The following is a 14,912-nucleotide window of genomic DNA, read 5'->3' as shown; positions in this document are numbered from 1 at the left end:
GGACATTGACATTAGCCAGCTGGGGACCTTGTCCAGGTGTCCTTTTAAGGCTCTGTGTCTTCTCTTACAGGCAGTGCCTGTCCCACCAGCCCCATGTTCAGGTTGCTCTTGGTAACAGGTGGCAGCCATGCCTACACGGGTGACGCTGTCAAGCGGCTCCGTGCGCTAGGATTTCTGGCTTGAGTTGAACCCCCGTTGTGAGAGACAGGCCCTGGTGTCATTCTCCACTGTTCTCAAGCTTCACAATGGCACGGACTCAGAATCTGTGTCGTAGCATCTTAGAAAGGAGACCTTCCGTGATAAGTGGGGGAAGGGGAGGACCAGGACCCTTCCTTAGTGAAGTATCAATCCCATAATGAATTCTGTGAGTTGGGTTAGGAAACAGTCGTCTCACCAGGCAGAAGGAATGGATGATGTCATTTACATTGGAATTTTTAGATCATTAAAATTAATATACTCATGCTGCTCTGAGTAGAATAAAAAGTTTTTAAAAATGATCTGGGGTTTAAAACACGAAGGTTAAAAAAAAATGCACGGGACACTGGTAAGCTCGCAGAATGTCTGGACAGCCCAACGGCCTGTGTCCGCTGCGTCCAGTTTCACCGTGGGGGCTCGTGCTCTGCCTCTGCCCCCGGCAGCCAGGTCACTTGTACCCCGGGAAAGCCGCATGCCTCATCGCCGTGGTTACCAAAAGACTGAGTCCTCTGAGTTCAGCTGTTGCTTGTTCAAATCTAAGCTTCATCATGAGATTGGTGGTACCCATTTGATCGGCCTGCATCGAGCTGCGAGGTTCTCTGGGGTTTGAAGTCTTGTGGTTTGGCCTTGGGGAGGTGGACTCCTCATGTAGGAAGTAACGTCCTAAAAACATTCAACAGCAGTACAACATAAAACATGGGATTCTGTTTGGAGCAACTCTAGGATGGGATGGATGGCGTCGGGGAGCTCGGGAATGTGCCTCTTGGGTGACATTGGCTGTCCCGTGAATGCCTCACCCTGAGAGGGGTCCCTGGGGGCCGTCTTCTTGGGGTGTGCGTCTAGCGTGGGTGGCTCCCTTCTGCGGCCCTCTTGGCTGCGCTGGGGCAGGGGCAGCTCCGCGCTCCTCCCCGTGGCTTCCAACGCTGGATGGAAGGAGAGGAGGCTCTCTCATTTCTGCATTCAGTGGACACGTTCTGAATGCTGAAAGAGGACTTAGGTCCATTAGTATCATTATTCTTATTTGATGCTTTTGTATATAAATATGCCTCAGGTTTCAAAGATTCCGTGATATACTTAGCTAATGCTTATGTTGTTCTAATGTCCTCGTGTGTTCGTTTCTCAGATTAGTCTGAGAAAGAAAAATGAAATGATGATAGCTGCTTGAAGACGCCTGATAACAGATTCTGGCCGATAAGCAGCTTGATAAGCTTCGTGGCACTGTGGGGCTTGCGTTATTACTATTCCAATAATAGAAATGTCCCTCAGCTGGTTTCACAGAGGATCGGCGAGTGATAGCGGGGAGGGGGCCTGAGAGAAATACAGAGGATAAGGAATGCGGATGAGAAAGAAGATTCCTGAGCATCCTGGATTCTTTTTTTAAGATTGTTTATTTGTTTGTTTTTTATTTGACAGAGAGTGAGAACACCAGCAGAGGGGAGGCAGGCAGAGGGAGCGGGAGAAGCAGGCTCCCCACTGAGCAGAGAGCCCAATGCGGGGCTCGATCCCAGAACCCTGGGATCATGACCTGAGCTGAAGGCAGATGTTCAACCAACTGAGCCACAGGCACTCGTAAATCAAATCTTTAAAAAAAAATTAAAAAATAAAACTGAGGGGAATTCAGATTAAAGTCCTGCCCCCCCCCTCAAAAAAGTAGCAATAGGTAATAATTTAATAATCACTACCTTTTGTCAGTCCTGATTATGTGCGGAGGGTCTTGTAGGTTATCTCACTTTTTTTAAAGATTTTATTTATTTAAGAGAGAGCGTGTGTATGAGCATGAGCAGGAGGAGAGAGGGGGGATCCAAAGGAGACTCCGTGCGGATCCAGGAGTCTGATGTGGGGTCTGTTCCATGACCGTGAGATCGTCGCCTGAGCCAAAACCAGGACTCAGTTGCTCAACTGACCGAGTCACCCAGGCGCCCCCCCGCCCCCAACTGTGTAAAGGAAGATATTGATCCTCCTTTTCTCAGATGAATGAACTGAGATCTGGAGATTTTATGTAACTCGTCTCCATCACACAGCCTGTCCTGGGTGGACCTGAGGTTTGAACCTGGATTTGCTTTTAAGCACTAGGCCACACCCTCAGAACAGAGCCAGAGCTCCTGCGGGTCTGGAGAGGGTTCTAGCGCTCTCGGTAATTCCTGGCCAGCTTCATTGCTTGCCACCCAGGCCCACCCTGCCCCTGGAAGCTTTTTCAGGCTTCAGGCCCACTGTACCTTTCTCTTGGTGGGTAGGGAGTTGGGGTGGGGTATGGGGTGTGTGTGTGTGTGTGTGTGTGTGTGTGTGTGTGTAGCTTCTGTCCTTAATGGCAAGAAAAAAAGAAATGCAAGTGTTGAGGCTAAGGCCTTTGCCTTGTAGACGTTTGTAATCTGAAAAGATAAATGTTGCCAGAGCAGTAACTCTGACTCTGCTGGGACAGCCGAGGACAGAGAAACAGAAGACATTTGGGCCAAGACTGGACCACTGGGTCATGGTCCCTGCGTTGTGTCTAAGACCCGATGGGTAGCCACGTCAAGCCGCAGGCATCTTATGGACAGGACCTCTGTCATAAACCGATAGGAAGGTTTTCACTGAAGCATGGTAGATCCTTGGTATGCAGAGTTCATGTGCTTGGTTTCGGCTATTAAAATGACCACGCGTCTATGGTATATCGTCAGCGTAAGTTTGCTGAGTGAGACACAGATCTGAAGGACTTCTGTGAGAGTGTGTCATTAGCCTGGGAGAGGGCCCAGGCGGCTGCCAGCAGCCCCATCTCCACGAGCGGGATCCTCCTCTGGGAGGGCTCCCGGGGGCTTCTAGACAACAAGGCTTACTGTAAATGCAGTCTGCGTTCCCTGCATGTGGTTTCCTGGCCTGTCCGGACAGTGAAAGACTTGGAGGCCAGCAGGCTGTCCTTCTGGCCCGTTGCAAACGGCTGCCGGCTGCCTGCCCTAGGATGGGTGGAGTGCTGTTTGCAGATCTCTCCCTGATTGATAGGGCTTGTCTGCGGAGATGGTGATTGATGTCCGCCTCCTCTCGCTTCTCCTAGGCGAGCTCCTCCTCTTTTCCTTTTTCTTGGTCAAGAACTGTCTCATTGTCACAACCTCCTATCTTCTGTTCCCAACAGTCAGCCCTTTGCTCCATGGTCTTGAACTTGGACTGGTGTCCTGTGTCCCGTTCCCTTTTCCACACCACACCCGATCGTGTCTTGGTGGGACAGGGAATTGCCTCTGAGGCTCAGAAAGGTCTCCCCTCTATAGTGAAAAAGCAGCCCATGTGGACCCATCCTCTGTCCTCTCCCAGGCCAGCACCCCTGTACCCAGCCCGCCCCTGCCAAGTGTCGGGGTTGTCTGAGTGAGAAACGCACAGCCTCACGGCCAAGGCCCAGCCGAGCTGGTCCCGAGGTGATCCTTAGTAGGTGTAGATCACCGGGAGCCTCAGAGCTCTGCCAAAATCACTTGGCCACGGCCCCAAGATAATATTTGAAGTCCTTGTGCTAGAGAGTGTCAAAGGATAATGTACTCTTTCCCCCTCTGCCTTACCTTCCCCCAGCGCGGCCAACACTTGACGTCTTTTTATCAGATGAGCTTGGCACCGCCAGGACGGGCTCCTCGCGCCAACGTGGCAGCAGCCACAGCCCCTCAGCTTGTTAGACTGAAAGAATGTGCCGTTTTAATTAATGATATGTAAATATCCTTGAATGGGCCACATTTGCATATTAAGAGAGATTTGCGGAATCTGCGGAGTAATATATTTTAATTAAGGATTAATTAAAAATAATGGGAATTTCATTTCGCCTGGCAGAATCCGTTTAGATTTTAGCACACGTCTGCTTGGGAGTCTGGTAGGAAGGCTCTGCGTTACGATTCCCGCAGATGAGAGAGGCGCTCCTGTGTTTATCATCTTGGAACCCCATTCCGGGGAGCAAAGGGAATATAAAAGGGGTACAATTTTCCTCTCGCCTTCCCCAACACCCACCCATCTTCTTGCCTCCTCTTTGTGATTTTAGGGCTGTTTTGGTATTCTTTATGGTAAAGTAAGTAAATGGCTCTGAGACACGGAACACTAGTTGTGTTGGCAATTATGTTAATGGGATGCTATTAGGCTATGATTCTATATGAGCAATTGGGGAGAAGAAATGCCTTACTGAGAGAGAATGATACAACAGACGTCTGTCTTATTGATATAGCTCCAGTGGTGCTTTCTGCATAATTACACTCGGCCACTTTCTTTGGGTGGGGGAGAGGCCGCTGCATTAGGGAGTCGGCGACAAGGGATCGGGGTGAGGGGTGCCCCCTAATCAGTGCACAGAGGACATGGGGGGGCAGGGCAGGCTCTCCCAGTCGAGGGTGGCTGTTGGCAGGTGAGCAGAACTCGGTTCCCGGGGATCCTCCCTTCCTTCTCCTTCGCCTCCCTGGAAGCAGTCTCAGGTAGGGATGGCCTTTCCAGAAGCGGGCATCCGTGGAGTAGCCTCACTGTCTCTCGGACCTTCAGCCTGGGGGGATCGACCCTGCCGCCCTGTCCCAAGTTCGCAAAGCAGATCCCCGTCCAGGGGAATCCGCTCTCTCCCCCAACCGTCCCCGGACACACACAGAAGCTCGCAGCCTTCAGTACTGCCGCCCACCTGGCTGGCTGTGCTGTGCGTGGGCACCTCTGGGGCTTGTCCTGGTCCCTCCTGGGGTAGGCCTCGGGAAGCCTTCCCCCCTTGCCTTCTAAAGCTGCTGTAGGGTTGGAGACGGGATGGCCAGCTTGCCCTTCCAGAGGGCTGGAGACACTTCCTCTTGCCTCTCTGACTGCTTCCAGAGTATGAGGCCGAGCAGTCTGTCAAGAGAGGAAGCCCGACTGTGCCCTCAAGTGACCGAGGCCCCAGGCATGGACTGCTGAGAGCTGCCGGGACAGCAAATTTGGTTTTCTTCCCTTACCGTAACTCACCCTCAGGGAGATCTAGGGGAAATAGCCTAGGACCTCTTTTAGAGCTGATGGCCTGAGGCTTGCATCTTTCAAGCAAATTTCCAGATTGTTTTGATGATTGCCACTAGGAGAAATGCTGGGGAGGGACCTGGGTGGGGGGCAGTGTGTGTGTGTGTGGGGGGAGCTGACAATTACGCTTCCACACAGCCCTTTCCAGGAGAATCCCCTGGTGGGAAATTTCAGCACTTCCACTGGAAGCTTGAACTCCGTTTCCCCCTTACTCTCATCAAAAAATATGTGTCAGCTGCCCCCTCTTCTCCCCCACCCTGTGCGACTCCTGTAATTCATGAATTTAGGGGAACTCCACCTAGGAGCACTGCCACGGTGGCCTTTCCCTGTACGTATCCTGGTATCTCGGCGGCCAGCCCGCGGGAGGCATGGGGTCAGGACTGAAAGGAAGATGGGGCCGAAGCGGGATACATTGATGTGTGGAGAGCGCAGGAGGGACGGGGGGCTTTCAGAGCAACAAAGCCAGTCTGGGGCAGAAAAACTGGGGTGGGGAGCATGGCAGAGAGAGGGGCAGCAAGTGAGGGGGCGAGGCAGCCTGGAAACCACGGCCTGGGTGCCGGTGAGATGGAGGGGACTGGGAACAAAGCATGGGGGGAGGACCCCAAGGAGTGATCTCTTTCTGCCCGTGTCCGCGCGCCTGTGTGCACTTTGCAAAGGCGGTGGTGCCGTATCTAATGCAAATGGAGAAAATGCAGTTTCTGGTAAGTGTTCCCTAATAAATAACATCAAGTCTTCTTCCCTATCAGCCGGTGACATCCCGCATTTCTCTTCCCTATGCGCCAGCCCAAGACATTTAATGATGTGGCGCTCCTTATGGGATGTGAGGTCCATGCTAATATCTCCCTCGCACAAAATGGTGGGAACAGATTCAGCCCAGCTCAATTATTCTGCACCGACAGAAATCACAAAGTAAATACGTATACATTTCACATACACAGAGAGACCTCTCGCTCGCTCGTTCTTTCTCTGAAGTCCGTGAAGTTCTACTCTTGTTTTTTCTTTTTATTCTGTAGAAATTTTTCCAGGGCTAGTGCTTGGTCGCTGGAGGATTTCATTAATGGAATGAAGTAAAAATAATCAATTTCAGATGTTCCCCGTGTTTGTGCTAATGGTCTCGCTAACAATTCTGATTAGCCGTGTGAGATGGAATTTTTCTTTTAAATGACTGCGCGCCGACGTTCAATATGGGCCAACTTTGGGGGCGCGTCATGCGTGTGTCTGTGTGTGCCTGCACGCGTGTGCCTGCGCTGCCGCCCCCCCCCCCCTTGCCTGCCTGGAGCCGCGTGCGGGGCTTACACGCGTCTGCCCTTTCCCTTCGCGGCTTTACCACCTCCTTCATGTTTAATTTCCCCTGCCGTAACCCTGTCCCTCCGCCAGTGCGGTTTCTGAAAGGCTGTTCGCTGGTCTTTGCTCCCTGCTCGTAAGTCTGGGCCATTTCTGGGAACCTGTGTGAAAGGCTGATTTCTTTCTTTTTTCCTTTTTGTAAGAGGTGGGGGAGGGTCGGAGAAGGGGGTGAAATCTGCATTCGAATCAATGAAAAGCCGCTCCGCCATCGCCATCGGGGAGGAGAAGGTTCTCTGGGCGTCTGGGTGTGGGAATCCGTGGTGTGTGTTATCCCTGTGGCTCATGCCAGCCCAACGGGGAGCTCATCAGAAAGTGCTGGCCTGCCCATATGCCTCACCTTTCTTTTCTTCCCCAGACCCCCTTGTACTTTCCAAGAATGAATAAATTAAATTGAAGAGAGTCCACAGTGGATTTTCCATTATTAATATGTTTCTTTTTATTTATTTTTCATGTATTTTTCTTACTCTGTTTTTTTTTTTTCCTCCCTTCCTTTTTCTTTTCTGCCCTCAACGATCGATTCCCCCGTCGACATGCGGAGTCTCCAGCCCCACTATCCACCCCCCAACCCCCACCCCCCCCAGCCCCTGCGTGCAGCCTGCGTGCGACTCCACATAGACACTCACAGATGTAAACACACCACAGAGGGCCACTGCATGTGTGAATTGTTTATACTTCCTCCCTTTGATAAGCTGTCATCTGTGGGCACTGCTCCGGGATTTGATCCCCGTGATCTCTCGACCCCGAGGAAGACATTAAACACCCTCCCGGACCCTTTGCTCTGCCTGTCTCTGAACCTTTCACTCTCCTTTAATGAGAATTTCTCCTAATTATTTCAGTGGCTGCAGCAGAGGGACCGCAGTGTACTTAGATCTCGATACTGGGACGTGACTGTTATGCTGATAGAGGCAAGAGATCAATAATTTAGGCCCTGGCTTTAATGGCAAAGCTGAGAGCTTAAGTGTCTGCATTCAGGTTGAGTCTTAGAGGTTCCTGGAGTATTAATGATTTCCACAGGATTTTCTCCCCCTTCTTCTTAAGCTGCTGCTGATCAGCATTCCTATACCTGCTAAATTGTATTTGTGAAGAGATATGTGCCTCATCTCTGGGAACGTATGTCTCTGCTGCGCGTAGATGTGCAGAAGCGTGCCGGGACCTCTTGTGTGTACGTGTGATTATTTGCAAACATGGATCCGCACAGAGGCACACACAGACTTCTATCTTTGTTCTGATCTGGGGACCTTCCTCAGGCACTCACCCTGGCTTTGGGGCTACCCACAGTTTGTCCTTACCCAATTTGTCTGGTAAATGTTCAGACACTTCAAAGGCAGGGGGAAATGTCATTCCTTCCCCCCACCTTCTTTCTTTTTTCTTTCATTTTCTGTCTAATTCTCCCCTCTGTCTTAAAGCTGCAGTTGTACTTGGTGGAAAGGGGCAACACCAAAGCCTGTAGTCGCTCAGATGTGGGTATGCATGTCTGTGTAATAAATGGGGTTCTTATCCACAGTCATTCATTGAGGAATTCCGGCAAACCTCTTTGGACCCCAACAGACTATTATAATATATGCTTATTAACTGAACAGATAAATGCTGTGAAAATGATCATAGTATATGACACATTTTACATTAAAGTTATACAGGGGGAAGAGGGGAGCATACCTCCCTCGAGGGATTTTCTTGGGAGATTGGCCCCTGGAGTGTTGATCAGCTACAATAACGGAAGGTGTAAGTGAGTAATCAGTGCTGTCCTCAGAAGGTCAGAGAGGGGCTGCGGATCCCTGGAAAGGGGTACCACTGTCCTCCAGGGGACCCAAGCTCTAAGGGCCACCACTTCTCTCTACTTTTGTCAGCCCAGCCTCTCTGGCATCTTTTTTTTTTTTTTTTCCTGGAAAATCTTCTGGCATTTTTAAGTTGCCTTAGGACACTAAGCTCTTATACATCTGCTTATGTTTGGGCCCTAAACTTCTCAACTGGTTGGCATTCGTAAGGGAATGTGGAGTGATTCCATACTGATCTCAAAACGTGTGACACCAGCCACTAGGGGGCGAAGCGACAGACGTGCGAAGTTCTCAGGAGTTTCCTGTCCACCTCCTCGAGAGCTCAGCTCAGGGAACCCATAGGCAGGGTGCAGAGAGGGGCTTGAATAACTGTCAGTGTTTCACACACTGGGAGCCCGGGGCACAGTGACACAAGTGATCGGAGCTGAAACTAAGACTTGGGGCACTTGTAGGTTCCAACCATGAGCCGGATTTCCCCACCCGGTGGACCTTTCAACACGTGGCAGGTTTTATTCACCTTGAACTTGTCCGTCACCAGTCAACCTCCACTTCTGCTTCTCAGTTCATTAAGGTTGTACCTTTACATGAGATGGTGCTGTTTCTGGGTCCCTGAAATGCTTATTTCTAGAAGCAGATCCCCCTTCATTGTATCAAGTGTAGGTTTTGGGGGGTCATGACCTACGCATGAACAAGGGGGAATGGAACGTTGACCTCTAGGTGGGAGAGCCTTAGCGTCTTTGTGTTTTCAGTACTGTTCCAGTCAGTTCTGTGGCTGAGGTAGGCACATAGTTTCTTTCCCTCGCCCTTGCCTTTGCTCTGCTCTGCCAAGGTCATCGTTTCTTTGCTGAGTTGGAAAGCTGGACCTTGGTAATTGCCACCAAAACCCTTTTTCCTGTTAAAAGAGATAGCCTAGGGATTTGGAGTAAAGACCAGCAGTCAAGGAGGCCTGAGAAAGCTATAAATAGGCATGGAATGTCCTGGATAATTCTGTGGTGGGGAAATTAATTCTGAACCACTAAGTACCATTAAGAACTTGATGCCAACTAAATAGGCAGAAATTTTTACAGATGCTGCCAGAATTTCAAAGCCACCCAGTGTGCCATAGCTTCAGGGGAGCAAAAGTACTAACTCTAACAAACTGGGGAAAATGAAGAAACACAGGTCTGAATCAGCCGAGCCCTAGACATCACGGATCCTAGGGGGGCAGAGACCAAAGGTCATCCCGAGGGGTTGGTCAGAGAAAGAAGTCACAGGCTCACCCTACCGGAAATATCTTCAGACTGGAGGGGATGGTGTTAGGATTTTCCGGTACCCGTGAAAGTAAACCCCTTCTTTCCATGGTACTTTATGGGTTACTGAATGCTTTCATATCTGTATTCCTATGTGATCTTCAAAACACCCCGAGGAGATTGGCGAGGAAAATACAGTTATCTCCGTGTTAAGATGAGGATACCGAGGTTTAGAGGTCTAGAATGGCTTGTTTAATGTCACATGGCTGGGAGAGGTCAGGGCCAGGACAACTTACTCATCCTGGACTGCTAGGTGATGTCTACACAACTCTCCCCCAAGAGTGCTGGTGCAAAAATTCGTAAAACCATTTCATTCATAGAAATAGAATAGAAATAAAGGTTCTCTTCTGGATCTCTTTTCTACCTCTGGCATGCAGCCCTTAGCACTGAAGAGAATAGGACATTCCTTCCTTTTACTATTCACTTACAAAGTATTAATAGTAATAGCCACCCTTCTCCGCTTTCCAAGCGCCCCCCTGGCGGAGACGGCAGTCTCTACTGAGTGGTGCCCCACCCTCGTGCTGAGCACGTGGAGATGGAGACCGAGCCGGCCAGAACCACCTTTGGCGAGTGCGCTTCCCCCTCTGATGAGGGCACCGGAAGCCGTTCTGTTGTATGCCGCGCCCCGGGCTGCCCGTCATGATGAGGGGTTCACGCACTTGACCGGCTTTTCCTTTCATGTTCTGCCCTTGTAGCTGCAAGATCCTTTCACTTGGTATTACGCATATCATTATGAATGAACTCCAGGACCCCCGTCCAGCACTAAGGACTAATAAGCACAGTCTTCCTGCGTTTTCTCCCACTGGACCTGCTTGGATGAAACCTTCTAAGCAGATTCTGGTGTGGATTGGGCATGAGACTTCCATATTTCGTCAGACAGGGAAATATGAGACTGCCACAACAATACCATCTAGACAGCAGGGTGACCTAAACAATGGACATTTATTTCTCCCAGTTCTGGAGGCTGGGAGACCCGAGATCAGGGCACCAGCTGATTCCGTTCTCAGTGAGAGATGCAGATGGCCACCTTCTCCTTGTATCCTTACGAGGTGGTGAGAAGCTCTGGTGTTCCTTCCTCTTGGACTAAGGACACTCATCCTGTGGTGAGGGACTCTGCCTTCAGGATCTAATCTAAACCTAATGACTTCCCAGAGGCCTGCCTCCCTACTACCATCTCATTGGGGGTTAGGGCTCCAACACGTGCCTTTTGGAGAGACACAAGCATTCAGTCCAGCGCACTAGGTTTTGGACTTGGTGCTGGTCATGTTCTGTGTAGTCTGTATGCCAAGTCTCCTTCCGTATCTGCAGTTGGAGCCTGGCAATGTCTTATCCCTTCTCCCTCAGGAGGACCCCTATCCCCTCCACCCCAGTCAGGTCCTGCTGGTAGGGCTGTGCTGTTTGCATCAGGCCTGACTGGCGCAGTCTGCAGACAGGGTCCCCTCATGGCTGTTCTGGAGCCCACCTTGATAGAAGAAGGCTGGATCTCAGTCACTCACTGCACAGAGGGGAACAAGAAGGAAAGGGAGGGGTTTGCATTCTCTGTGCTGCCACAGGTCATTCTCTGTATTGCCTGCGATAAACCCAGGCCTCCATGGGCCCATGAAGTGTTTTTATAACCAGGCTGTATTTGCCCCGCCAACTGCCTGGGTTTCCACTTGCGATGCCTTCTCTGCTTTCAGATTCCTTCCTGAACAAGCAGATCCCTTGAGGTACTGGATTTTTATCGTTGAAGCAGAGTAGGGCTGGCTCTAGACCAACTGAGAAGGGAACCAAGGACAAACGAAAATATGAAATGAACGTCAAATCCAGGTGGGCCCCAAGGTCCAACCAAGAGGGCAGGCGAAGAGTATTTGGAGGTAGAGGCGAGAGTACCCGGCTGAAGGCGGGCGACTCCCAAACTCCAGAGGATTGGGCATCGTGGGCCCTGGAGCAGGGCTGCCGGGGGTGGGGGTTGTCTCAAGGACTTCTGGGGCTCCAACGCGAGGTCCTGAAATGGGTTACAGGGAGGGTTTTAAGAGGATCACCTCTGGAGTGGGGCTGCCTGGGTTCAAAGCCTGGCCCCTCGATTTGCCTGCCACGTGATGGTGAGGTTTTGTTTTTGTTTTGTTTTGTTAAAACTGTCCTGCTTCCTATGTGTTGGCTTCGTAGTTGTTTTCCAGGAGCCTCGCCTGACTCGCTCCCGATAGCTGCTGAGCGTTCCTTTCCTCAAAGCTTCAACCGTGACCTTAAGCCAGGTTGAGGTCTGCCTGTAAATGGACTTGCTGCCCCAGAGCCCCCTGTCCCCATAGCACTGACGGCCTGGATGTTTTTTGCTTTCGCAGAAGGCTGTTGCGTCAGCCTCCTCTGATCACGGTCACACCCATCAGGATTTTGGGCCGAGTGTCCATCCACCCTCTCCCCAGCTGGAAGGTACCGCTAAAGTCTCAGCATCAATCGTAGCCAAGCCTTCCTGGCTCATGGCAAGGAAGAATATCTTCCATGCATGTACTGCCTTCTGTTTACGAAGTGCATTCATTTGCACCATTTACTGACAGTCTTTAAGGTGCTGTGAGGTCTGCAAAAAACAAAAGTGTAAGCAGCGATATCTGCCTTAGGGGAGCTTCTGGGGCTCAGGAGAGAAGACGACATTACCTAGACTGCAGACAATAATGTTCAGGAAAGTTGTAATTAGATGTCGTGGATTGAAAGTACAGTGATATCTCAGAGACAAAAGCAGTGGCTTCGAGGTCGTGGTAATTAGAGTTGGCTTGTCCAGAAGGGGCGGTGTAGGATGAGCCAATGGGGGGAGGCGCAGGGGTGATGGTGGGGGAGGCAGTGGCCAGCTCCCAGAAGGTTATCAGAGTCGGAATTACTTCTGCATGGGGAGGGAGTGACGGCGAGGAAGGAGGCCTGCCTGTTGTGCGGGATTGGGGTTGGCTTAGCCGTGGATTAAGAAGACGATGTAGACGGAATGTCTGTGCCCCGCAACGGTCCTGTGTTGAAACTGAATCATCAGGGAGGTGGTCTCTGGGGGTGCGATCTTTGGGAGGAGATGAGGTCATGGGGGTGGAACCCCCGTGGATGGAGTTAGGAGAGCGCTCCCTCGCCGCTTCTGCTTGCGAGGACCGAGCGGAAAGACGGCCATCCCTCTGTGACCCAGGAAGCGGCCTCCCGTCAGACGCCAAGGCCCCTGGCACCCTGCTCTGGGACTTCTCTCAACCTCCAGAAGGGTAAGGAGGGAATTTCTCATTTGTAGACTGATGGCTGCCGGTCTAGGGCATTTTCATTATAGCAGCTCAAACAGAGTAAGACAGATAGGAGGAGTAGGGGCCAATCATGGCAAGGAGACAAAGAATTTAAAGTAGGTAGTTCACATAGATATTTTGCCCTTTAGTTCACCCACAGCCCCACCCATTCAGCAGTCCTGGCCCATTTTACAGAAAGCATCCGTGACGATGGCTACAGGGACGTCTGTGCGAAGCCATGCTCTTTCCCTCCAGCGTGCGGTCATTCGCCGCAGGCCTGCAGGCTGCCCGTGGTTGGTCTGGGGGAACCGCTGTGGCTTTCTTACACAGGAAGTGTGAGTGCAAGGGGAGTTGCCAGTGAAGCTGTTTACCGCACACGGATGCATCTGTTTCTCGAGGGCGAGGAAATGGTCTGGTGGAACGTAACGAGCAATCCACAAGGCAGACCCCAGGGTCAGATTATGAACGCAGGTCCCAGGATCTGCCCCCTTTGCCCGGGTTCCAGGAGCAACCAGCCCGTTTGCACCCACCCAGGGCGCGCTCTGCATCACAGCCCGTATCTAAGGCCTGATCCTTTTGGGGACTGTATCTCTCCGATTTATGATGCTTTCAGATTACCAAACACAATTCATTTGGCAATGAAAGAAAACAGTTTTGTGCTATTGCCTCTGTGTATGGGAAATTGCGTTTTTGATGAGCAGAGCTGTTGGCCTTCTTCACAGTCCTCGTTGAGAACATGAGCTGGTAGCCAGGGCCTCGGGTGAAAAATCCCAGGACAATCATCCTGCTGCCAGAGGCCATCTAGAGGGAAGGGGACTTTATCCCTGCTATCCATTAAGCTGTGTTTGCGATCTGTTGGTTTAGCCCATGTATATACTAATCAGTATTGGAACAAAATAACTATTTCTTTTTTTTTTTTAAAGATTTTATTTATTTATTTGAGAAAGAAAGAATGAGAGAGAACATGAGAGGGCAGAAGGTCAGAGGGAGAAGCAGACTCCCCGTGGAGCTGGGAGCCCGATGCGGGGACTCGACCCCAGTATTCCAGGATCATGACCTGAGCTGAAGGCAGTTGCTTAACCAACTGAGCCACCCAGGTGCCCCAAGTCACTATTTCTTAAAGAATATTTCTGTGATCAAGTCTGTTGTCAGAGAGAGAGATGGGGGTTGTTGAATTGGGTTATTCTTCTCAAAGCTTATTATGTTTTTTGGGGGGAGGGGTTGAAAGGGGGCATTAAAGCAACCGGTTGTCTGGCACCTGTTAGGAGAAAGGCAGAGGGGCTCACAGGAAGAGGAGGGTTTCTGTGTCTTCTCTATAGGGGGGTTCTGGCTAGTTCCTATCCAAGACATTAGTTCCCTTAATCTCTGGTGGTCTGCCTGGGTGAGTCCCTAGAGGTGCCACTCTTCTTTTCAGTTGCCTCTGAGCTCAACCAGTGGGAGATATTTTATCAGCCAGAGATTGTTTCCTTTTCTTAGTCTTTACTACTACCAACACGGCACTGAGGAGACCAGTGTTAAGGGTACCACCTCTGCAAGCCCTTCCCTGGGGTCTGGTCTGTGGGGCCATGTCACAGACAATTGTTTTTGCTGCTGATGTCCTCTGTTAATTAGGACGTGCTGTCTTCCAGCTCCAGGTGTGTGTGTATCAGGGGGAACCTCTCTGGAGATAGAAGGTACCTTCAGGTCATTTTAATTTAAATTTACCTAAGATGGTGAAGAAATTCGGTCAATGGTAAGGCCACTGCCTTCACGTAGTCAGGGAGAGAAAGAAACTAAATCACGTTCCCCACGTATCGTCTCGTGCCCAGGCCAAGGTTTTGAGAAACTGGCTTGCCAATAACTGTAAAAACCTTCTATGGGTTTTCTTCCCACTCCTCATCCTCCCCCTAAAGGTTACATGGCTTCCACGCTCTTAATTAACCACATCAAATACTTTGTTACCTCGTCTGGGCTGTTTATTCGGTTGATGAATGATACCCAGGCAGGAGATGATGGTGAGGAGAAGGAGGACTCAGAAGCGCTTGTCGAAATCTGCGGGCACTTTGAAAGGGAGAAGATGACTCATGAGGCAGGCAGGGAGCCCGTTTGCTGTGGTGGCCGCTGGAGGGGCAGGGGCCCACGGTCAG

The 14,912-nt window shown here is 50.8% G+C and overlaps 1 protein-coding gene across 5 annotated transcripts in view; it reads left to right on the top strand.

Moving 5' to 3' along the window:
- PBX1 (PBX homeobox 1) overlaps positions 1-14,912 on the top strand; it is a 279,587-nt gene that overhangs the window by 95,559 nt on the left and 169,116 nt on the right. Inside the window, exon 1 of one of the 5 annotated variants that reach the window (XM_059145475.1) lies at positions 12,419-12,771. The exons of the other annotated variants lie outside the window; for them this stretch is intronic. The gene's annotated coding sequence lies outside the window, so the exon portion shown is untranslated. Of the gene's footprint in view, positions 1-12,418; positions 12,772-14,912 lie in introns of those variants that run through there. 5 annotated transcript variants of the gene reach the window in all.

Source organism: Mustela lutreola, chromosome 14 (assembly GCF_030435805.1).
Source record: "Mustela lutreola isolate mMusLut2 chromosome 14, mMusLut2.pri, whole genome shotgun sequence".
Classification (NCBI taxonomy): domain Eukaryota; kingdom Metazoa; phylum Chordata; class Mammalia; order Carnivora; family Mustelidae; genus Mustela; species Mustela lutreola.
Note: the sequence above shows the minus strand (reverse complement) of the source record. Positions and strands in the feature narration are given on the sequence as shown.